The sequence below is a fragment of the Miniopterus schreibersii genome, assembly GCF_964146895.1.
Source record: "Miniopterus schreibersii genome assembly, chromosome: 8".
Classification (NCBI taxonomy): Eukaryota; Metazoa; Chordata; class Mammalia; order Chiroptera; family Miniopteridae; genus Miniopterus; species Miniopterus schreibersii.
This window is the reverse complement of record NC_138109.1, coordinates 79,180,169-79,205,710: the sequence shown is the minus strand read 5'-3', so window position 1 is coordinate 79,205,710 and position 25,542 is coordinate 79,180,169. Positions and strand designations below refer to the sequence as shown.

The 25,542-nt window shown below is 43.2% G+C and overlaps 1 pseudogene across 1 annotated transcript; it reads right to left on the bottom strand.

Annotated features, from left to right (window-relative positions):
* Nucleotides 1-5,169: 5,169 nt before the first annotated feature.
* LOC308560986 (ethanolaminephosphotransferase 1 pseudogene) lies at nucleotides 5,170-12,340 on the bottom strand (annotated as a pseudogene). The gene is made up of 2 exons: nucleotides 11,846-12,340; nucleotides 5,170-5,304 (listed from the first exon to the last, which is right to left on the bottom strand). The product of its transcript is annotated as an ethanolaminephosphotransferase 1 pseudogene (transcript).
* Between the last annotated feature and the right edge of the window lie 13,202 nt (nucleotides 12,341-25,542).

The following is a 25,542-nucleotide window of genomic DNA, read 5'->3' as shown; positions in this document are numbered from 1 at the left end:
TTTTTTTTATTAAAGGGCAGGTTTCCGCCCCCAGTTCCACAAAGAGGGTGATAGTCTTCGGGAGGCGGCCAAGGGAAGAAGGTGGAGGACACTGACCTCGATTTTCCAGCTTCTGCCAGTCCTCCCAGAATAAACTGGAGAAGAAAGTACTCATCCTCGGGCCACCCACCAGGAGCCAGGCCACAGCCTCCCCTGCCTTCCAGGTTCAGGACAACGGAGATCAGAGTCACTACTGGCCTCTCCGAGTGAAGCTGGGGCTCGTGTCCAGGACCAGGTGACAGTCCCCCTGCTGAAAACAGCACCACCGAGACAACAGAGAGAGCGCGCATCCCTGTCTCTGGAATTTGGGAGCTGCTGGGGATGGAAAAGAGCATGGAAACATCTTACCTGAAGCACAGCCGCAGGAGGGAGGCAGCCCAGAGGGGCGAACTCGGCAGGCTGACGGCATCCCGCCCGCTTGGCCCTCGGACTGGCTGCTGGAGGAAGGGCCGAGGTGGGGGATGGAACCGGCCTTCCCTGAACCCCTCTTCCTGGAGGCTCTCTCACCTCGGCTAAGAGAAGGGTGAAGGCCCCATAGTCTTAATTCCAAAACAAGTCCAGGCAAACGCTGCTCATTCAAGTCATTCATTCATTCGCTCATCATTTAACCAATATTTACCGAGAGCCCGCTATGTGCCCGTGCTGAGGGGACAGCAGTGAGCCGGAGGGGCGATGCCTGCTGGGCAGCCCGGCCCTCCGTGCCCCAGGAGAATGGACGGTGCTACCCAGTCACCGCGCTGCCAGGGAGGAAGGGATGTGCAGGGCTAGAAATTCAAACAGATGAATAGAGAGCCCAGGGACCGTTGGGTCTCGAGGGATTGTCAAGATTATCTCCCCACTTCTTTATTTTCTGACTGCCAGTGTTGTTCATGTTATGCCCAGGAAAAGGATACTTACTGCTTCGTGATCAGTAGCTTAACACTGAATTATTTTTCTAGTTGTGAATCGGCACTGATTCTAATTCTTGTCACCAGCCTTCTCTATGGCCAACTGTATTAATTTTTAAAGAAAATTAATAGGAATTATTCTGTAACCATAGAATAGAGGGTGAAAGGTGTTTATTTTTTGTATTGTGCACAAAGATAGCTAATGTCCCTGATACCATCAGTGCCATAGCTTTATCAAAATAAATGTACAAATGATGGGAAGAGTTGGGGTAGGGAGGAAAACAGGGAGAAAGAACTGGAGGTAAAGAAGCCAGGAACTTGCCACGGTGGCTCAGTATGATTGTGGGTGAAGCAAGATTGGAATTTAATAATCCTACCTCCTGGGCCTCTCGTAACCACTCTGCCACAGCGAGAGAGCTTACTCAAAAACGGTGGGTAAAGATCGTGGCCACCCACTCTCCAAGTCTCAGCAGCTAAGCTTCAGAATGTGATGTCAGGAACTAAGCAACATGCCTGAAGAGCCATCAACATTATCATTGAAAGACACATTAGATTACTTTTATATTTACATTTTGGCTCTTGACAGAATAAAAAGCCTTAGAACTGGAGGCATCCAGAAAAGCCATCTTGAAGTTGGTACAGTATTTAGCTAGAAATGTATTTTATTGTGTATTTAAAGATATCCAAAGAAGGAAATTCCACAGCCTCCTGAGTAAATTCTTCCAGTGTCTCATAACCTTTTAGCCCTTTCTAAGCTCCATCTCCGAGTGGATGTAGCATGCTCTGGTTTTGGATCAGGAGAGCGCTCTTTTATGTTCTCATAGTCCAATTACAGTGCAACAGCCCTTCGCGGGCAGTGAGCCACTCCTGCACTGGGGTTTATGGGAGTCAGTGCAGGTGAATTGGGAGGGACCCAAAACACAACCTGGTTGACTGGGAAATGGGTGGAACCTTCTTTGACAGGATCAGGTAGCAGAGCTCTTGCTTTGAGCTGCAGTGAGTCACTGCATGGCCTCCCGCCCAGGAGTCTTTCATGTTGTTTCCTCTCTTTTATTAGTTTGAAATATCTTTTTTAATGTCCAGAGTTTTAAAACCTCTGTAGAACAGGGAAAAGCAGGAAAGTCATAGGCCTATTTTTCTAGCATAGCCCTTGTTTCTCAGGCTACACCAGTGAAGAGAAAATCAAGGCCCCAGGATATATAGCCCCTAAGGTCCAGCTAGTCTTCCTGGGACTCCAGCTCCACAGTTGGCCATGCCAAGGTCCTACCCCACAGTTCTTCCTCTCCTCAGTGTAAGGATTTTGTATTTTGTCTGCCCAGGATCCATCCCCCCAGCAGCTGATAGAGGAACTCCAATTTCCCTGTAGGAACGCTATCCTCCCCCATCCACTGGGTGCTGTCTTGAGCGGACTATTGACCAAGGTCCCTGCTCTCCTCTAGCTGAGAATGAACTCATAATCCAAGCTCAGGCAAAGATTTCTCTCTCTAGGGATGCTGAACTTTGACAGTGTGACTCCAGAAAAAAAAAAAGATTAAGGTGGTCTCTCCTGATGGTTATGTTGAAAGAGACTGTCCTTTGGGTTCTGCCTCTCAGCTGAGCTTCTAGAGCCTTGTCCCAGATCCCCAAAAGAAATAACTATTCCAAACCAAAGCTGCCTCGGTTCCTGTACTTTCAGAGACTTCGTTGTTCAGCTTTTTCTTGAATTCTGTGAGCTATCCAGTATCCTTTCACCAATATATCTTTCAAAAGATTTCTCTTAAGCCTTGCTGCTGTGGCTCAGTGGTTGAGCATCAACCCAGGAACAAGAGGTCACTGGATCGATTCCTGGTCAGGGCACATGACCAGGTTGCAGCTGGATCCCCAGTAGGGGCTTGCAGGAGGCAGCCGATCGATGGTGTTTCTCTCTCATCAATGTTTCTATCTCTCTATCCCTTCCCTTCCCCTCTCTCTAAAAAATCAATAAAAACATATTTTTTTAAAATTTCTCTTAAAACAGTTCATTCCTGTGGCTTGCACAGAAGAGTGCTGACTGATATGTCCTCCCAAAGCCTTAGGGTCAGTTATCCTAAGACAGCACAAGTACCACAAGCTATGAATCTGGTGACTCTAATCCCCCTCCTCGAATTTCTCAAAGACCTGGAGACCCGGCCGGACAGTGCTGCTGACTCCACGTGCTCCACGCAGACTCCGGGACTCTGGACACCCCAGCCCTGGGTCTCCGGGGGTCACCACAATCCCTCGACCACACTGTTGTCCCAGTGCATTTCGCCTCGGGTAGGATGTCCCCTAGGAGTCACCGCATTTTCCCCCTGGTTTGAAATGACCAACGTGGCACCTCTCTTAGGCGAATAGTTATTTCTTTGGGGGATTTGGAGCAAGTTTCTAGACGCTCAGCTGAGAAGCAATTCCAAGTGGACTTGCTCATGACATGAGGGTTGTGATCTACAGACAGTGGCAGACATGGGGCTGAGGCCACCCCTACAGTGGGAAACTCTGCACCAGTGAAACTAACAACCAGTGACAAAACTTTCTATGAACCTAAGTGGAAAGATATCCAAAATGTGCTCTTTTAAAAAAACCATTTTATTGTGGGAAATTTCAATCATACACAAAGGGAGACAAAATAGGGCAATGAAGTCCCATAGACACATCTTCCAGCTTCATCAGCCATGAGCTCGTGGCTAATCTTTTTCCATCCACACCCTTACCTACACCCAGTCCTTCCTTCCAGAATATGTTGAGGCAAGTCTCAAACACCACAAATACTTCAGTATCTGTATCTCCTAAGCAGAACCATGATACTGTTATCACATCTAAAAAATGAGTACTTCCACAGTATCGTTATATTGAGTTCAAATGTCTTTGCTTGTCTAATTTTTTCCAGTTTTTGTTTGTTTGTTTGTTTGCTTGCTTGTTTTATCAAGATCCAAATAAGGTACTAGGTCTGGGGTCCCCAAAAGCACCTCTAAGTTTGGCGATTCATTACAAGGACAGATGGAGCCAGCACATGGCCGTACTCATAGCCATGCTTTACTATGAAGAAAGGGTAGGAAGCAAATCAGCAAAGAGAAAAGGCACAGGGAGTGAAGTCCAGAGGAAACCAGGAGCAAGCTTCCATGAGCCCTTTCCCAGGGCGGCCACACAGCATGCACCTAAGTCCTTCAACATGAAATCGTGATGACACGTGTGAAATGCTGTCTACCAGGGAAACGTATTGGAGACTCCGAGCTCAAGGCTTGTACTGGGGGCTGGCCACGTAAGCATCTGCTACCTAGCGTATGCCAGAGTTCCAGACTCCCAGAAGGAAAGCTGGTAATCGCACAAACCACGTTGTTTGTAGTGTATGCACAGGGAGCCATCTTACCCGTTAGGGAATGGTGAGGAGCACCCCGATCCAAGGGTCCAGATACCAGCCGAGGGCCAGCCTTGCAAACAGCCCTTTCCAAGAACAGACGTCTCAGGCCTGCTTTGCTAACTTGTGTTTTTTTCACAGGTGCATACACTTTATTGATATCTCTTAAATCTCTTTTAATCTATAGGATCCCCTCCATCTTTCTCCCCTTGTAATTTTGAAAGCCTTTAAAAAAAAAATTAAGAAAGGAAGAGAGAAACATCAATTTGTTGTTCCATTTATTTACGATTCTTGGATGTGCCCTTCCCAGGGATCAAACCCACAGCTTTGGCGTATTGGGATAGCACGCTAACCAACTGAGCCACCCAGCCAGGGCTCCCCTTTTAATTTATTTGTTGTTTCCCATAGTCTGAACTTTGTTTATTGCATCCCTGTAGAGTTATTTGAAAAATTCCTCTGTCCCTTGTCTTTCCCATGAACTCGTAGTTATATCCACAGGCTTGATCCGATCTACGTTTGATGTTTTGATTTCTTTGGCAGCAAGATGACTTCATAAGTAGTGCTGTGTCCTCCTGTCACACGGTCTGTGACATCTGTCTGTCCTCTGCCATGCTGCCATTGCCTTGGCTCCGTTAATTCCTCAGAGGTGCAGAATAGCAAAATTCTAGCTCTATCATTCCTTCTTAATTAGCTAGAATACTTCTACAAAAACAAACCTTCCTCATTGTATTTGATTACTCAATGGTATAGTTAGTATAAAAATGCTTGATTCACTAAGCTCTCCACCCCAATTTACCCAGTTTTAAGTGAATGGGGACCTCTAAAATCCTCTAAAGGTGACATTTGTGGAGTATCATTTAAAATTATGGGTGTGAATATATGTAATGATTTTCAATCCTGCTGATACTCATATTGAACAACCTTTTCCAGAAGGATCTTCTTCAGGCTTCGCTGGTCTTTGAGAGTCTGCTTATTTTCTTGTGACACAAGGTATTCCAGATCACCTTTTACACTTCTTGGTTTAATCTGAAATGACCTGTTTCTTCAAAAATTTCTGGTTCTTTTAAGTGAAAATTGGTATTTAATTGGTATTTAAACCTTTGGGTGCTAAGATACCAAAATATTCTTAAATTTTAAAAAAGAGAAATAAAAATGAAGTATAGAGCATAGTATGTTTATTAGAAAGTGAGAAAATAAATATTTGCATTAGCTGAATTTGCATAAAGAAACTCTGAAAGAATTCACAAGAAACTAATATAAGTGGTACCTATTTAGGATAGGAGAAGGGGTCATGGGTGGATTTTTAATCACATTTGAAACCCTTTAAATACCAGAAAGAAGAGTATACAGACATATAAACTCATATTTATTTATTTAAATTTATCTTCATGGTTGAAAGTATTACAGATATCCCTCTTTTCCCCCCCATTGATCCCCTCTTCCCAGAATCCACTCCCCCACCCCCACCCCCACCCCAGGCCTTCACCACACTATTGTCTGTGTCCATGGGTTATGCATATAAGTTCTTTGATTAATGTCTCCCCACCCACTCTCCCACCCCGCCTTTCCACTGAGACTCATCAGTCTGTTCCAAGCTTCTATGTCTTTGGATCTAGTTTGTTCCTCAGTCTATTTTGTTTATTAGATTCCACATATGAGTGAGATCATGTAAAACTGACTCAAGAAGAATCAGAAAACCTGAATAGGCTAATAACAACTGATGAAATTGAAGGAGCAATAAAAAAAAACTCCCAGCAAACAAAAGCCCTGGTCCAGACGGCTTCACAGGGGAGCTTTCTAATTCTTTAAGTTGTAGGGTTAGATAGTTTACTAAAAATTGTTCTTACTTTTTGAGGTAGGCCTACAGTGCTATGAACTTCCCTCTTGGGACTGTTTTCACTGTGTCCCATAGATCTGAGGTTGTTGTGTGTTCATTTTCATTTGTTTCCAGGAAGTTTTTGATATCTGTCTTGATCTTATTGGTAACCCGTTCATTGTTTAATAACATGCTATTTAGCCTCCATGTGTTTGAATGTTCTTGAGAATTTTTACTGTAGTTGATTTCTAATTTCATGCCCTTGTGATCTGAGATGCTTGATATGATTTCAATCTTCTTGAATTCGTAGAGACTTGTTTTGTGTCCTAACATGTGGTCTGTCTTTGAAAATGACCCATTTGCAGTTGAGAGGAATGTATATTCTGCAGCTTTGGGGTGAAATGTTCTGTAAATATCAGTTAAATCCATCTGATCTAGTGTGCCATTTAGAGTCACTGTGTTGACTTTTTGTCCGGAAGATCTATCCAGTGAAGTCAGTGGAGTGTTCAGTGAAGTCAGTGGAGTGTTAAAGTCCACAATGATGACTGTATTGCTGTTGATCTCTTCCTTAAAGTCCTTAAGGTTATTATTGATAGGTTCTTATTTATTGCCATTTTAATTCTTTATGCCTGTGTTTCTCTCTATATTTCTTATTATTATTACAGCAGTCCCTTTAACATTTCTTGCAATGCTGGTTTGGTGGTGATAAACTCCTTTAGCCTTTTTTTGTCTAGGAAGCTCTTTATTTCACCATCTATTTTGAATGTTACCCTTGCTGGATAGAGTAGTCTTGGTTTCAGATCCTTGTTTTGCATTACCTTGAATACTTCATGCCATTCCCTTCTGGCCTGTAGAGTTTCTGAGAAGTCAGCTGACAGCCTTGTGGGAGCTCCTTTGTAGGTAACAGGTTGCTTTTCTCTTGCTCCCTTTAAGATCCCCCTTTGTCTTGAATTTTTGGCATTTTAATTATGATGTGTCTGGGTGTGGGCTTCTTTGGGTTCTTCTTGCTTAGGACTCTCTGTGCCTCCTGATCTTGTGTGGCTTTTTCCTTGACCAGGTTAAGAACGTTTTCTTCCATTATTTCTTCAAAATTCTCTAACCCTTGCTTATTCTCTTCCCCTTCTGGCATTCCTATGATTTAAATATTGTTACCTTTCATGTTGTCCCACAGCACCCTTAAACTGTCCTCCTGTTTTTTAATTGGTTTTTTTTTTTTGGTTCTCTGATTGAGTGATTGTTTCTACCCTGCCTTATAATTCACTGATCTGATCCTCAGCTTCTTCTAATTTGCTGTTTATTCCTTCCAGTGTATTCTTTATTTCTGCTATGTCATTCTTCATTTCCGACTGGTCATTGTTTAGTTTCTATATCTTTTCTCAAGCTGTTGAGCATCCTTACTTTCAGTATTCTGAACTTTATATCTGATAGATTGCTTATCTCCATTTCATTTAGCTCTTTTTCTGGAGACTTCTCTTGTTCTTTCATTTGGGGTTGTTTTTTCTGTCTCCCCATTTTGGCTGCCTATTTGGGTTGTTTCTATGTATTAGGTAAGTCTGCTAGGAGTCTAAGCCTTTTTGGAGGGTCTGTGGTGCAGGCAAATGTCAGACGCTCTTTGTGACTGGCCTTGAGTACCCTGTTTGGAATTATCAACAACCTACGGCTTGTGGATCCCTCTGCTGGCTGGCTTATTGTTTTCTCTGCTGCGGCTGGGTGCATTTGGACGGGACCAAGATGCACACCAAAGTCTGCATTTCCAACGTTGGAGTCCAGAAGCAGATCAGGCAAAGACTGAAAGCTCCCAGAGGTCCACCTCTGCCTGCAGGTTGATTGATCATAGTCTCTTAATGAGCCTCAGGCTGCTGACTACAGCAAGGCATAAACTCCACAGGGTGGTGTGAGTGGTTTTCCAGTGAGTAGGGCAATTGTTCTCCCCAGAGCAAAAGCTACCTGTCTAGCAAAGGTCTGCCTGAGAAAGATGTCCTCTGCTATATGGGGGAATGACTCAGCACAGGAATCCAAATGGCCAACCTCTGATCTCCATCTGCAGAGCCTGAAACCCCAGATTCTTCTCACACCACTCTAGCCCACTCTGCCCTCCTTCTGCTGGATCCCAAGGTGAGTGGCTGCACACGAAACTTTGTGCATTGGCCCTTTAAGAGGGTGTCTGCATTTCTAGCTGTCTCTCCCTGGCAGACAGAAACCCTGCTGCTTTTCTCAGCCAGATGTTATGTGGGCACCTTTCTCAGTTCTGGTGCTCTTAGCTGGGAAGCCCTGCCTGGGGTTTAGGCCCCAGAGTCCTCAGTGGGAACCCCCCACAGCTGAGATCTCCCTCCTGACCTTCAGCTGCTGCCTGTGGGAGCCCAGCCAGCCCTCTATGCCTCTGCAGTTCCTACCAGTCTCTATGTGGTCTCCACTTTTCCTCCTTGGTTCTGAGGGTGCTCTGCAACTCATCTTCAGTTGCAGTTGATTATTCAGGATGGTTTTTCTCTATTTTAGTTGTAATTCCATTTTGGTCCTGGGAGAGTGTCAGTGTAGCTTCCACTCAGTCCACCATCATCTTGGAATCTGATGTATAAACTCTTAAGTGAAACATAGTCAACACTGGAACAGATCGTTTTCTCTCTGATGAAAACAGATGGAATTATAGGCTTGAGTTTGGGGCTTATTTTAAGTGACAAATACTTATCTTTATATTTTTCCAGAATATTTTTTTTACTGTACTGTATAAGGTGAAGAAAGCCTGTGGTCCAAATTTGTCGTTTTGTATATAATTATTAGTTATTTTCTTATATCAGTTTAATTTCATTCTTGTGTACAGGACAATAAAGCAGCAAAAGGATTAGCTAAGAAACTTTAAAACAAAACTGTAATCCCAGCCCAAATTAATACTTAAATTAAAAAAAATTTTTTTTTGATATGTCTTTATTGATTTCAGAGAGATGAAGGGAGAGGGAGAGAGAGGTAGAAACATCAGTGATGAGAGAGTCACTGATTGGCTGCCTCCTGCACGCCGCCTACTAGGGATCAAATCTGCAACCCAGGCATGTGCCCTGACTGGGAATTGAACCATGACCTCCTGGATCATAGGTCAATGCTCATTCGCTGAGCCACACCAGCTGGACCCAAATTAATACTTTATCCAGTTCAATTTTACAGATGACACAGAACAAGGTATACAAAAAAAAAAAAAAAAATAGTGTTACCTTCACTTCATTAGTTCATTCTCTGACCTCTATGGTGGCAACTTATTAACAAACATGGAATCACTACCCACATTTTTCTGCATCAATTTCTTACCTATTTTCACTGTTTATTTTTGTTTGAGAGAAAATCATCGAATATACCTCGACCTTTACAATTTTTAAAGTGTCTACAGAACCAAAAGTTTACTCCTGACTCCTCATTTCTAATAACCTGAATGACAATTATTAGAATTTACAAATTAAAAAACTTAAATGTCAATTACATAGCATTACATAGCTATTTTTACAAAGCAGGAGACTGAAATTCAACAAAGGAATACACTATAATTAAATTTTACAATGATTACATTCATAAATAATGGTTATGAATTTAATTACATATCAACACAAAGATGCCTATTTTATCCAAGTGTAATCCATCCCATAAACAATGTTTAAGATACACTCTTTATTTGAGCACAAACTTTATTCAGTGGAAAATACAAAAAACAACAAAAAACTCAGCAAGTAAATTTCACCAGCGCCACCAGACTAAATAGAGACAAAGTGAAAAAGAAATAGAAGAAAATATCCACATTTATGAAAAGGTGTGATCTATAAAACAACCATGTTAAAGTCAAAGGGATTTTTATATTTGTCAGTAAACCTCCGAAATTACCGAGAGTCATGTTACAGGGAGTGTGTGCTCAGTAAGGTGTGTATATCAAAACATTCTTCAAATGGGGAGGCGGGCAAGTGGGGGGTCAGAGACTTTCTATTTCTCTATCCCATGTGAAATTAAAAAAACACAGCTCTTTCCCCTCCACAGAAAGAGATAGAGGGGAAGGAAGAAAGAGAGGACAAATGGAATCAGGAAGCTAGTTTTGCTGTGAGGTTCACAGTAGTAATTTCATAGTGAGATTCATGAGAGTCTCAATTCCAAAGTAAAATTCTCTGATAAAGAAGTTGATCGTCATAAGACTGGGACTGTCACATACATTCATATAATCATAGTTCACTGGCACCAAATCTCTGCAACTTGCAGCTGAAGGGGGGGAAATGCCACATTTAAACAGTGAATCATGCCAGTGGGTGAGCTGCATTTATAATCTATCAAGTCTCAATAGAATATTTTTTAAAAGGAAATTAAAAACCGTTTACCAAGATCAGTTCCATAAAGCCAGAATAGTAGAGAATCTAAATATATATATATGAGCTCTCTTAGCACACGTGAGGGCATAGGCATTTCCACAGGGAGGAGAAGCCAATAGCTGGCAACTGTATATTGTTCTGTAATCATTTGTCATCTCCTGCTGGAAGAGACTTGTTCTTATCTTTTCCCGCTATTAGATTTGGGCTGAAGACCTACTACTAAGTACCAAATATAGAAACATACTGTGGTTTTCTGAATGTTATCAGTGTTCCTAAATGAATTTAAGGTTTTAAAAATGAAAACAAAGCATCTTTAACTCTGTATGAACCAAAACATTACCGACTCATGGAGCTAAAATCACTAGGAACATTTTGCTGGTCTAATGAGCATAATGCTTAACTAAAATGCCACATAGTTTTATAAAAATAAAATAAGCTGGGAAATAGTAGGTCCAAAATTCCACAAGTTCACATCATGTATATCCTTCCATGGGGACACCGAGTCCCCATGTATGTTACACAGACCAGTTTGGTTCAACGGTGAAGGATAAAATATTTGCAAGCATCTCATCTATAGTCCTACTTTCTGTAGATTGAAGGCAATAAGCTTTCTTCCATTCCTAGTCAATCTGAGTTTGATTTTCCCAGTTAGAAGGGGAAATCCGAACATGGCTGCTCTGTGGCTTTACCACGTGTGCTCTCGGTGGACATGAGCCAGCCTGAGAGCAGCTGCTTATATACACAGGAGCATGCCCCTCGTGGAGAGGCTACGCCTAATTGTCACCATAACCAAGAAGAGAGGAACCAGCAACCAAGTCAAAGGTGGGCACTGGGTTCTGCTAATTTGTCACAATCAGCTGACACGAGCTGTTGGCAAAGCCTGTTTGCCAACCATAAAGTAGAATACTCTGGATTATATCTCTAAAATATCTGCAGGTGACCGGAGGATCCATGCTGGAGACAACATGAATAGCAAACAGTGAGAAATGAAAGGAACCATAACTTCATAAATTGAACCATATTTCAAGGTGTTATTTTTATAGATTCTGAGACAGTTTAATAACTCATTGGAAGAGCCACACATAATGCACAACCAATAATCATTACAGTTGATAGGTCTCTACATAAGAAATTAAACAGCAGACCAGCCAACGTGGCTCAGCGGCTGAGCATCGACCTAGGATCCAGGAGATCGAGGTTCAATTCCCAGTCAGGGCACATGCCTGGGTTTCGGGCTGGATCCCCACCAGGGGTCATGCGGGAGGCAGCAAATTCATGACTCTCTCATCATTGATGTTTCTGTCTCTCTCTCTTCTTCTCCCTTCCTCTCTGAAATCAATAAAGACATATTTTTTAAAAGAGAAAGAAATTAAACAGCAAAGAAAACTATTAATGATTTTAACAGATCTCGACTCACACAGATCTCAGTCACTCTACAGATAAAAGAAATTGCCTCCTGGCTAATGTAACATCCCCATGGCAGGAAAAGATTTCCTGTGTTATACTTTTCCCAGTGGGACAAGATGAACAAAAACAAAACTACTCATAGCAGCAGATAAAGAACAAAACACGAACTGCAGATGATCCTTGTCCAAAGATGGAACGCATAGTCACAACAAGTACACACATGGCCAGCTCTCAGGCCATGGTCAAATGCTCCCCTAGGGAAGGATGGAATTGGTTTTGCAGGATTGCTTTCTAGCCACGCCATCTGGAGTGTAGGTTATGAACTGAGATTGCTACTACAGTCCAAACCCATGCTTGTGACCTGGTGCTGAAGCATAAAAGTCAGGATCAAAGTATGCCATAGATAAGAAATTAAATATAATGAGCAGAAAGCCAGATAAGCTTATCAGATTTAGATTCAGCCAAGTAGGAAATACCTTTACTATAGTGTTTCAAATGGATGCATGATAAACAGAGTGGGTTGGTATCCACAGCACCGCACTTGCACTTGTCCAAGCTGCCCAGCGGCTCCTAGCCTGTGTGTTTGTAACTAGCCACGGTTAGTCACACTAGCCGTGTAATTAGCCTAAACACGGAGGGCCCACTTGGCAGCAGCTCTTCCAGACAAGCTACAGAAACACAAGCACCACACCCACTGGGCAAGGATGGGAAGATCTGGCAAAGCAACAAATATTTATTGTTAAACACCAGAGTCACACTCAGGATAGCATGAAGTAACACTAGGAGCACTGATTAGGCATTAAGATCAACTGAAGAGACTCTCAACCCTGGCTCCACAACTGTGCAATAAAATCACTTGAGGAAGAAGTAAAATTGTCTCTGTTTTGCAGATTGTATGATCTTGTACGTAGAAAATCCTAATGATTTTTTCAAATTTATCTTTATTGTTGAAATTATTAAAAATGTCCTCTTTTTCCCCCATTGAGCCACTCCACTCTGTACCCCTCCTCCCAGGCCTTCACCCAACTACTCTCTGTGTCCATGGGTTATGCATACATGCATATAAATTCTTGAGTTAATCTCTCCCCACCCACCCACCCCGCCTTCCCTCTGAGATTCGTCAGCCTGTTCCATGCTTCTATGTCTCTGGATCTATTTTGTTCATTGGATTCCACATGAATCAGATCATGTGACACTTGTCTTTCTCTGACTGGCTTATTTCACTTAGCACGATACTCTCCAGGTCCCACCATGTTGTCTCAAAGAGTAAGGGATCCCTCCTTTTTACAGCTGCATAGTATTCCATTGTGTAAATATACCAGAAGATGATTGATATGATTTCAATCTTCTTGAACTTGTAGAGAATTGTTTTGTGTCCTAACATGAGGTCTGTCTTTGAGAATGTCCCATGTGCACTTGAGGAGAATGCCTATTCTTCAGCTTTGGAGTGGAATATGCTGTAAATGTCAATTAAATCCATCTGATCTAGTGTGTCACTTAGAATCACTCTTTCCTTGTTGATTTTTTGTCTGAGGACCTATCCAGTAAAGTCAGTGGGGTGTTAAGGTCCCCTACTGTGATTGTATTGCTGTCAGTTTCTCCTTTAAGGTCCTCCAGAAGTTTGTTTGTTTGTTTGTTTGTTTGTTTGTTTGTTTTTCCCCAGCCTGTGTGAGTCTTTTGTTCTGAGGTGGGTCTCTTGTAGACAGCATATATTTGAGTCTTTTTTTTTATCCATTCCACTACCCTATGTCTTTTGATTGGAAAATTTAATCCATTTATATTTAAGCTTATTATTGATAGGTATTTATCTATTGCCATCTTCTTTCTTTATTACTATGTTTCTCTTTCTCTCTATTTCAGCTTCTTATTACAGCAGTCCCTTTAACATTTCCTGCAATGCTAGTTTGGGGATGATAAACTCCTTTAGCCATTTTTGGTCTGGGAAACTCTTGATTTCACCATCTATTTTGAATGATAGCCTTGCTGGATAGAGTAGTCTTGGTTTCAGATCCTTGTTTTGCATTACCTTGAATACTTCACGACATTCCCTTCTGGCCTGTAGAGTTTCTGAGAAGTCAGCTGACAGCCTTATGGGAGCTCCTTTGTAGGTAACAGGTTGCTTTTCTCTTGCTGCCTTGAAGATTCTCTCTTTGTCTTGGATTTTTGGCATTTTAATTATGATGTGTCTGGGTGTGGGCCTCTTTGGGTTCTTCTTGCTTGGGACTCTCTGTGCCTCCTGAACTTGTGTGACTTTTTCCTTCACCAGGTTAGGGAAGTTTTCTGCCATTATGTCTTCAAACAGATTCTCTAACCCTTGCTTACTTTTGACCTCTTCTGGCACTCCTATGATTTAAATATTACCTTTCATGTTGTCCCACAGCTCCCTTAAACTGTCCTCCTGTTTTTTAATTGTTTTTACATTGTGGTTCTCTGATTGAGTGATTTTTTTCTCCCCTGTCTTCTAATTCGCTGGTCCAATCCTCAGCTTCCCCTAATCTGCTGTTTATTCTTTCCAATGTATTTTTTTTTTTATTTCTACTCTTCATTCTTAATTTCCTTTATAGTTTCTATATCTCTTTTCATGCTGTTGAGCATCTTTATAATCATTATTCTGAACTATCTGATAGATTGCTTATCTCCATTTCATTTAGCTCTTCTTCTGTAGAGTTCTTTTGTTCGTTCATTTGGAGCTTGTTTTTATCTTCCCATTTTGGCTGCCTGTTTGGATTTGGTTCTATGTATTAGGTAGATCTGCGAGGACTCCCAGTCTTTTTGTATGATCTCTGGTGCAAGCCAATGTCAGATGCTGTATGTGACTGGCCCTGAGTGCCATTTGAAGTTTTCCACACTCTATAGCTTCTAGTTTCCTCTGCTGGGGATGGGTGCCTTTGGAAAGGACCAAGATGTGCACCAAGGTCTGTTTTTCCAAGCCCTGGGTCCAGAAGCAAATCAGACAAAGACTCAAAGCACCCAGAGGCTGTTATTCAGTCTCTTAATGAGCCATGGAATGGGGCTAGAGATTTCCCAGCTGGATGGGGCAATTGCTTCCCCCCAGGCAAAAGGTGCTTGGAAGGTAAATGTCTGCCTGAGAAAGATGTCCTCTGCCCTATGAGGGAATGACTCAGCACCAGGGTCCAGATGGGTGCCCTTTGAGATCTATTCTCCCAGCCAGCCCCCCTGGATCCTCCTCACACAGCTCTGGTCCACTCTGCTTCTGCTGGAGCCCAAGGTGAGTGGCTGCACACGAAACTTTGTGCATTGGCCCTTTAAGAGGGTGCCTGCATTTCCAGCCATCTCTCTCTGGCAGACAAAACCCCATCTGCTTTTCACAGCCAGATGTTATGTGGGTAACTTTCTCAGTTCTGGTCCTCTTGGCTGGGAAGCCCAGCCTGGGGTTTAGGCCCAAAGTGCTCAGTGGGAACCCCCCACAGCTGAGATATTGCTCAGGACCTTCAGCTGCTGCCTGTGGGAGCCCAGCCAGCCCTCTTGCACCTCTGCACTTCATACCAGTCTCTATGTGGTCTCCACTTTTCCTCCTTGGTTCTGAGGGTGCTCTGCAACTCATCTTCAGTTGCAGATGATTATTCTGGGTAGTTTTTCTATATTTTAGTAGTAATTCCATTTTGGTCCTGGGAGAGTGTCAGTGTACCTTCCACTCAGTCTGTGCCATCTTGGCTCTTGACAGCCAGTTTTGATCAACCCTAATGATTTCATACACACAAAAAAAAACCTGTTAGAATAAACGAATTCATCAATGTAATAGGATAGAAAACAACACACACAAATCAGTTGCATTTCTCTACAATGACAATGAAATCTGAAATGGAAATTAAGAAATCAATTCCATTTGCAATAGCACCGAAAGAAGTAAAACATTTAGGAATTAACTGATGATGTAAGAGACTTATACAATGAAAACTACAAAACTTGCTGAAAGAAAGTAAAGAAGACATAAATAAATGAGAATGCCTCCATGTTCATGGGTTGAAAGACTTATATGTTAAGATAGTGATACTATTCAATGTGATCTACATAGTCAATGCAATTCCAATCAAAATCCCAGTGATTTTTTTATTTATTTATTTTATTTATTTATTTATTTTTGCCTGCAAAAATAGAAAAACTCCCCCTAAAATTCTTATGGAATCCCAAATGACCCCAAATAGCCAAAACAATCTTGAAAAAAAAAATGTGACACTGGAGGGCTCACTCTTCTTGATTTCAATACTTACCATAAAGCTATGGTAATCAAAACAATGTGGTACTAGAATAAAGACAGTCACACAGACCAATGTAATAGAATAGAGAGCCCAGAAATAATCTCACATGTATGGTCAAGTGGTTTCTGACAAGGGTGCCAAGACTATTCAATGCAGAAAGGACAGTCTTTTCAACAAATGGTGCTAGGAAAACTAAACTAAACAAAGGTGAATCTTATTTGGCACCATATACAAAGATTAACTAAAAATGAAACAAAGACCTAAGACTATAAAACTCTTAGAAGAAAACATAAGGCAAAAGCTTCAAGACCTTAGCTTTAGCAATGATTTATTGGATATGACACCAAAGATACAGGCAACAAAAGGAAAAATAGACAAATTAGACTTCATAAAAATTTAAATTTTATGGATCAAAAACACTATTAATAGAATAAAAAGGCAATACACAGAATGAAAGAAAATATGTGTAACTCATATATCTGATAAGAGACTAATATCCTGACTGTACAGAGATTTTCTAAAACTTACCAAACAAAAATCAAACAACCCAATTCATAAGTGACCAAAGAACTTGAATAGATATTTCTCCAAAGAAGATAAATGAATGGCCAACAAGCACATGAAACGATGCTCGACGTCACTAAACATTAGGGAACTGCAAATCCAACAAAGATGAGATAGCACCTCACACCCATTAGACTGGCTACTGTAAAGGAAAATGACAGGTGCTAGAGAGGCTGAGGAGAAGCTGGAACCCTGTGCAGTGTCGATGGGAATGTAAAACAGTATGGGGCTTCCTCAAAAATTAAAAATAGAACTACCGTATGACCTGGCAATTCTACTTTTGAGTATATACACAAAAGAACTGGAAGTAGGGTCTCAGGGAGATATTTGTGCACCGATGTAGCATTACTTACAGTGGCTAAAATGCTGTTCTTCAGGAGCAACATTGAGTGAATGTTAGGTAGCATTACCTGTACATTAATAAAATATGACAACCTGTATTATTTAAATGGTTAGTTCTCTGGTGTCTTCTTTCTCCACCCCTTCCCACTTTTGTATCTTTCCCTCTTTCTCCTTCCTTTCTGCCAAGTATTGTATGTCTAACTGGACTTGTGTAATTTCAGTGTTTATATGATGCTCTATCCCTCCATCAATTTGTCTTCCAAAGCAGAGACTCATGCCTTTCCACCTCCCAATTTATACTGTGTCTTAAGATCTAGTTTAAGCCCCTAACTCCCCACTGCCTCCCCCTTACCTTTCATTCCAGAGGAATATGGCCATTCCCTAAATCATATGCCTAAGAACCTGCCTTGGTTTCCAGATTTTCTGAGATGGGTGTGCAGATCAAGTCCCTCTAGAATCCTCATTTTCTCATATTCATTGAATAGTGTTGGGTACTCAGGGCTTAGTAAGACATGTCACTTAGTAAGAAGTCTTCTTTGGACTCTCTGAGAATAAGTGTGGAGTCAGTTGTTGACTGAGTTAAAAGGCAGGGTACTTAGGGGAGCTGGAAAGATGTAAGATCCTTCTGTGCACCAGGCCCTATGTGAGGCCCTAAGGAGCCCTTGTGAAAGGAAAAGCACCTGCTCTAAGGAAATCACAGTCTAAGGGGGAAGCAGGTAATTAAACAGGTGATTAAAATACCTTATGGTAAGAGCATGGGTTTTATGGAAACTAAAAGAAGGGAACCAAAAGTACCTAGAGAACGTGAAGGAGGAGTCAAAAAAGGCTTCTTGTAGGAGGCACCATCAGGAATGTGATTTATTTTTAACTTAAAAAAATACATGGGTAACATAGGCTCATTGTAGAAAATTAGAGAGAATTGAGAAAGGACACTGAAGATAAACATAAACACCTTTTAAAAAGTCTTTTAACTTGTGCCAAGTTGGAGGGACTTATGAGACCAAATGTTTGATCACTCCCTTGCACACGGTGCTTGGGACAAGAGCCTGAGATTGCTGACCTGGGTGTGCACTGAAATCAATGCTCTGCAAAGAGGGTCCCCGGAAGGCAAGAGGGGGAAGACCCAGATCCCAGGCCATGGTTTTAGAAGAGCCCCCTCCATCCTCTGATAGTTGGTAACAAAAGTTACTCACCCAGTGAAAACCAGGAGGAGTTTTGTGCCTTGAGCCCTATTTTCATTTGCATCCATCCCATAAGTACTAAATGTGTGTCCCCACCTACCTGAGGGGTGCAGAATGCAAAAAGGGAAATAGATCAGGTGATCCTCCAATTTTGATAGAAACATATAAAATGAACACCATATGTTCCCGAAGACAATAATTTCTGAGTATGAAATCTCAGTGCCAAGCAGGTCAGCTACTGCTGAGGCATTTAAAATATTTGTGGAGGAATTGGCCCTGGTCAGTGTGACTCAGCTGGTTGGAGCATGGTCCAGTATACCGAAAGGTTGTGGTTTCGATCCCCAGTTGGGCACATATGGGTGGCAACTGATCAATGTTTCTCTCTCACATCAATGTTTCTCTCTCTTTCCCTTCTCCTCTCTCTAAAATCAATAAGTATGTCCTTGGGTGAGAATTAATAAAAGATAATAATAAAATAAAATATTTGTTGAAGGATTGAATAAATGTATGATACAAGTGGAAAACACTGAGTCAGGTGGGGTTTTTTTAAAATAAATTTTTATTGATTTCAGAGAGAGGAAGGGAGAGGGAGAGAGAGAAACATCAATGATGAGTCATTGACCGACTGCCTCGTGCACGCCCCCTGCTAGGGATCGAGCCCGAAACCCAGGCATGTGCTCTGACCGGGAATCGAACCTCCATCTCCTGGACAGGAGATGCTGCATAGGTCGATGCTGAACTGCTGAACTTCTCACTCTCCTTCCTGCGTCTCTGCCAGATAGGGCCAAGGTCCCCGTCTGTGATGACTCACTTCAGCTTAGGTCGATGCTGAACGGCTGAGCCACACCCGCTGGGCAACACTGAGTCAGTTTACAAGCATCCTACCCAATTGTATGATAGACCACAAGAGCATAGCAGCTTTTTTGTTGTTGTTCATTTTTTTAATTAATTAATTAATTTAAATTGTAGTAGTTGTACTATCATGATTTCTAATTCAAAAGACACAAAAGATGACATTTAAAAGTCTGTCTCCTGGTTGCACATCTCTGTCAACATATTAAGAACGATTGAAGTGTACACTTTAAATAGGTGGATTGTGTGGTATCTAAATTATTTCTCAATGAGGCTGCTAAAAAAGGAAAAGTCTTCCTTCTATCTTCTCACTCTGTTTTCCCAGAGGCAACCCTGTGGTCTGTTTTATTCTTCTGGCGCAATATAAATACTATATAGGTATGGATATAGATATAGAAATCTATTTTTTCCTTCACTCTCTTTTACTATGAAGTCCTAGGGCAGAGCTCTAGGAGCATTAGGGGCCGGAGCTTAGAGAGGGACTGAGCCTACCCCCAGGAGAGCAGCTGTACGAGCCCATGTGCTCACAGGATGGCGTGCAGGCAGCGAGCGGACTGGGGCTGTGTTGGAGTCAGGGTGGGAAACGCCGCAGATCAGAGATCGCAAGGAAGCCTAGGGCTTATTTGTGACACACAGGATCTCTGGTCTGTTGCACCCCAAAAGGTGTCCAGCATAGCTCAGTTTGCCCGGGACTTGCCCTGTTTTAAAACAGGAAGTCCCAAGTCCCAGAAAGTCTTTCGCTCCCAGGATTGTTAAGTCATCTTGGTGGGTTGACCCATTTCTTATTGCTTTGTTTTTTCCCCAGGAGATGGTGAGTTGTATTTTGTCTTGTCTCGACAGAGGTTTGATTTGCTCTCAGATGTTCCAGGGTAGAGAGAGACTAAGAGGAGGCAGCGGGTGCAGAGGTCCCTTCGGTGGAATCTCTTTTCGTCTTGGCCGTGATGGAGGGGCCGCGGCCTGCCCGCCGAGCTGGAAGCGAGGCTGGGGTCTCTCTGGGTTCCTTTGGCTCAGGCGCAGATGAAGTCTTGCTCCCTTTTGCCATCTTCTCTGTCTGACTCCCTCCAGTGGTCTTGGCTCCCTCCGTCCCCTGGACACGCCCGGAGTTTCCACTCTGGCCTTGAGAGGCAGCCATCGCGTGCACTCGGTTGTCATCTCTCCTTGCTGGTCCTTCCAGGGTGGGCCGGTGGGAACTACGCCCCCTGCCCGACCCCACCCCTGGCAGGGGTTGCTGCCGTCTGAGCGCTGGGCTGAAGCAGGTTGGTGAGAGCTCCGCTGCACCCCCACATCCTCCTTTGGTGGAGGGGCTCCCATTACCTTTGGAGGCCACTCGGGTTTGGGGGGCTTTGAAGTTGGAGAGTGACTGTCTCCCCCCTGAGCGTTTCGCTTTCCTGAGACTTCCCACTCTCCTTCCTGCATCTCTGGCAGGTAGAGCCCAGGTGCCAGCCCGCGCTGACTCCCTTCCTGCCCACCAGCCGGGTGCTGAGCTCCCCCACTTCCCCAGCTCGGCCGTCTCTCCCAGGCTGACCCTCTAGTTTCAGTTCAGCTGACGCTGCAGTGTCTCCTGTTCCTTCCTTAGCTGCTCCCCTGTTTCTCCTTCTCTAGTAGCTGTGTCAACAGGCTTTGCCCCTCCACGGAGAGACTGAATGGTGGACTGTGAGCTGCTGGCAGAGGAATCATCTTCCTTGGGGATACTCTGGGGCTTGGAGTCAGTTTGGGTCTGTGGGATGAACCTCTATCACATCTATAATCATCTCTGGAACTCCATGTCCCATCATCTCGTTTGTCATATCTGTCTTCACAGTGTGTCCCCCTCCTCTGTAGTCATCATCCCTACAGTCCCCACTACCAAATGCTCTTCTGCCACTCTGTCCTGGAATCAGAGCCTCTGTCGTAGTGTCTGCTGCCTCGGTGATCATAGTGACCCCTGCCCCGTGCCAACCCACACCCCTGTGTGGGCCATCACAGTCCTCATGGCAGCACCCATCATGAGATGGATCTGGATCATAGCGATCTCGAAACTTGTCTCCAAAGCTATCATCACTTCTTCGGGCGGGTAGTCCTAAAAGCTGTCTGCAGCAGCATGGGCCCTCCAGTCTGTATCTGTTTCATCAGAATCCGGGTTTCTATCTCAGCCAAAAGGACAATCATTCCTGTCTTCGACCAGCAATGTTCACCCCAAATTCTCCTGTTACCTAGAGACATTACCTAGAGACTTTCCACATCCTATATCAAGAGAGAAACGTGAATTAAACCAACAGTGAGATGCCACTGCACACCTATTAGGACAGCTAAACTCCAAAAACACTACAGCACCAAATGCTGACAAGGATGTGGAGCAGCAGCAAACTCTCATTCATTGCTGGTGGAATGTGAAATGGCACAGCCGCTTTGGAAGACAATTTGCTGGTTTCTTACAAAACACAACATATGTTTACCATAAGGTCCAGCAATTATGCGCCTTGATACTTATCTAAAGCAGTTGAGAACTTATTTCTATGCAAAAACCTGTTAATGGAGGTTTATAATAGTATTATTTCTAAATGTCAAAACTTGGAATCAAACAAGATGTCCTGCAGAAAGTAAATAAACAGACTGTGCTGCATCCAGACAATGGAATATTTTTCAGTGCTAAAAGGACATGAGCTAGTTATCAAACCATCAAAGGATATGAAGGAGACTAATGCACTTAGGATATTAATAATATTGATAGCCTGGGTCTGAGAGCTCCAGGATCTCAATCCCCTGTGAATCTAACCTACTATTTTCTTCTGATTTTCTGTCACTTGGTTCTATTTATTGACATCAGTTGTAGATTTTTTATTGAGTTTTAGACAACGTGTGTGAACAATTGTAGGAGCTCTACACGATGTTTTCCTGCTCCAGAGATAATTTAATTTTCTTCTGGCAGAAATAGTAGGGGCAGATCACTAGGATCCAATCAGGGAATGTGGTATTTTGAGGCTGGGTTTTAGGTTTTATGAGGCTAATATATTTCTGCTTTGTCCTTAATCCTATCTGCAGTCCCCTGGAGTCTCGACTGAAAGCCTGGAGGTATTTTTCAGAGCCCTGATTCCCTGCTGGGCCCTGACTTCCAGTTTTGGACTCCTCAGCACAATGAGACTATTTCACTTTTTGGCCCCAATCTGCCTTTTGCTGCTTGGGCTTTTTTTTTTTTTTCTTTTTTTAATATACTGATTTCAGAGAGAGGAAGGGACAGTGAGAGAGAGAGAGACATCAATGATGAGAAAGTCATTGATTAGCTGCCTCCTGTGTGTTCCTGACTGGGGATCAAGCCTGCAACCTGAGCATGCGCCCTGATGGGGAACCGAACAGCAGTCTCCTGGATCCTAGGTTGACACTCAACTGCTGAGCCACGCCCAGCCAGGTTCTGCTTGGGCTTTTTTTTGTCTCCAGATTTTTTTTTTTTTGATTTTTTTTTTTTTTGTTTAAAATATTACAGATGTCCCTTTTTCTCCCCAATGACCCATTCCACCCCATCCCTTTCCCCTCCCCAGTCCTTCTCTTCACCATTGTCCGTGTCCTTGGGTTGTGCATACATGGTATCCTAAGAATCCTAAAACATTAATCAGGAAGAATATATGTGCCCCGATGTTCATAGCAGCACAGTTTACAATAGCTAAGATCTGGAAACAGCCCACGTGCCCATCAGTAGATGAGTGGATAAAAAAGCTGTGGGACATTTACACCAAGGAATACTATGCAGCTGTAAAGAAGAAGGATCTCGTACCCTTTGGGACCCTATGGATGGACCGGGAGAATATTATGCTAAGAGAAATAAGCCAGGCAGTGAAAGACAAACATCACATGATCTCACTTATACGTGGAATCTAAAGAGCTTAATAAACTGATGAACAGAATAGGTTCAATGACATGGAAGCATAGATGAGACTGACGAATGTCAGAGGGATGGAGGAGGGCAGGTGGGTGGAGGGGGAGAGAGTAACCAAAGAATTTATCTGCTTGGGCTTTTGATCTCTTACCTTCATGGCTTAGGAATCAGCAAATGCCTTGATGGGAAAAATGGGGCGGAATATCAACTCACTTTTCAATAATTCTCTTTTCTCCAGGATCTGAGCCCTTCCAATCCTGGCTTTTTTGGTAGCCATGAACCCCAGATTTTGTTTTGATACCACTGCGAGTCTCTAAGCTGCTTCTTTATGCTTGGCCTCCAGGTTCTGCCCTTTTTATTTAGAATTTAGCAACTGTCTTAGGGCAAGAAATCATGGAGAGTGTTACCCTGATCCTATTGCATTTTTTTCCTGTCCCATTTTTAGCCCAAGTCCCAGATGCCTCGGCTGTTTTCTGATACCATCAAAATGTGTTTGTTTTCTATCTAACTTTACAGTGAGACATTTGGTATAAAACCAGACCTTGTGTCAGAGCTGGAAGCAGTTGCCCAGATTTTGACCGCTAAGGTACAGTCTTCAGTCTGGCCCACGTGTACGATCACATGCTGTGTGAGGGTCTGATTCTCCCGACCGCTTTTCTTTATTTGAACCACATACAACTGGGGGGATAAAACTACCCAGACAGAAAATGGGAGCATGGAAGCCCTGGAGTAAGAATATTCCACGCAAAAGTCTGTGCAGTTGAGGGGGTGCGGCGTGTAGACGAACATACCGAGATACACTGGGGCCTGGCTCCTGGCTGCTTTATTTTTGGCAGGTCATTTGCTTATGAAGACACGAGGCTGAAGAGAAGGCACTGCTGTTTCTCAGCATAATAGGAAGTCCTGATGTCATTAGGAGATAAGATTCTTGTCATTTATAAAGCAGTTAGAAAAATCCTTTTCCTATGGAGGAGTTTAGCCTCTGAAAGTCTTTAGACTAACCTTTTTTGGAGAAAGTCCTATGTAACTGGACCTGCACACATGCACACATGCACATGCGAATTTGCATGTGTGTGTGTGTGTGTGTGCAGGATTTGCTTCCATGTTTGTGCATGCACTCCTGAAAATCCCACTTTTGGAAAGATCTTCAAGAGGATCAGAATGGACCATCGATACCTGGCCGGTGTAGATTCAGGAGTTGGACACTATCAGTTACTGTCCTGGGGAGGCCTCAGGCATTTCTCTAAGCTCAACACTCATGATGGGTGTGTAAACTGAATAGCGGGTCCCTGTCTTCTCTCCCTGGTGGTAGTCACGCACACCTACACACTAGCCATGGCCTTGCGGCGTGTGCAGTGTGTTTCCCTGCCCTGCCACTCTGGACTTGGCAGCTTTGGCTACAAGAATGTTAGCAGACATACAACAACAGAGGTTTGAAATACGCACGTGTGGTGGGGCTTGCCCTCTGCATTTTCGTTATTGCTCTGAGAACTGCCTGAGTAGCCCATTCTTCCCCGAGGATGAGACACCAGCGGAGGAGGCCTGGCCCACCTCAGTTTGGAGCTAAGCCCCAGCTGGCATGGAGATGCAGGAGGGAAAATAAGAGAAGATTGTTGAGCCCCTTAGTTTTAGGGTGGTTTATAATGCAGAGTTATGGGCCAATAGCTGACCAACACAATAGGGAGGCAGTGAGTCCTGCGCTAAGAGCAATTCCTGTGGATAGGAGGGGAAAACAAGAGAAAGTAGGAATAGCCAAGAGAGGCAGATGCGGGCAGGAGAGCAGAGTTATGAAGAGGTGTGCATGCAAGTGACCATTAGGGTGGGTTTAACTTTGGGTGTTCTTTCCTCTTTAATTACTCCAACCTTTTGGTAAAGTTTGATCTGCACATACAGTCTTCCATGGTGAATATAGAGAATAGAGTTGGAGCCGGAACCTGTGGGACCATAGGGCAGGCTGCTGTGCACAGCTGTGCCCAGGAGTTCCAGGCAGTAACTACACTGAGGTGGCTGTGACCCACAGTCTGACTTCGAGCAGCTGAGATGAACTTGCAATGGCCAAGTGGAATTTTCTAGTCCACCATAGCAGTGAAGTTTAAGGCCTCTGAGCTGAGGGGTGGGTAGGAGTGGAGTGGAGGAAAGAATCTCTGCTATAAACTATGTGCATGTAAATAAATTGTTGGTGTACTGAAGAATTCTCAATTTCACAGAATCCACAAGTTAACAAACATTAACTCTAAATATAATTTTATTGTACATAAGAATATCTAGGGGGGGTTAAAATGGAAATTCTTCGCCCCATTATTATCTGATTAAATCCATCAGGACCACACTTAGAAAATATTTAATAAACTGAGTCCTTGGTCAGCTGATGTGGCTCAGCGGCTGAGCATCGACCTAGGACCCAGAAGATCGTGGTTCGATTCCTGGTCAGGGCGCATGCCCAGGTTGCAGGCTCGATCCCCAGCAGGGAGCGCACAGGAGACAGCCGATCAATGACTCTCTCATCATTGATGTTTCAATCTCTCTCTCTCCCTCTCCCTCTCTCTGAAGACAATAAAAATATATTTAAAAACAAACAAACAAAAAAATCTGGGTCCTCTGGGACTCCCGAGACCTTCTTACAGAGGCCACAAGTGTGACCACCCTTCTATAGGTTGGAACCAGAAGGCCAGGCTTGTTGTATGCTCTGCATCCTAAC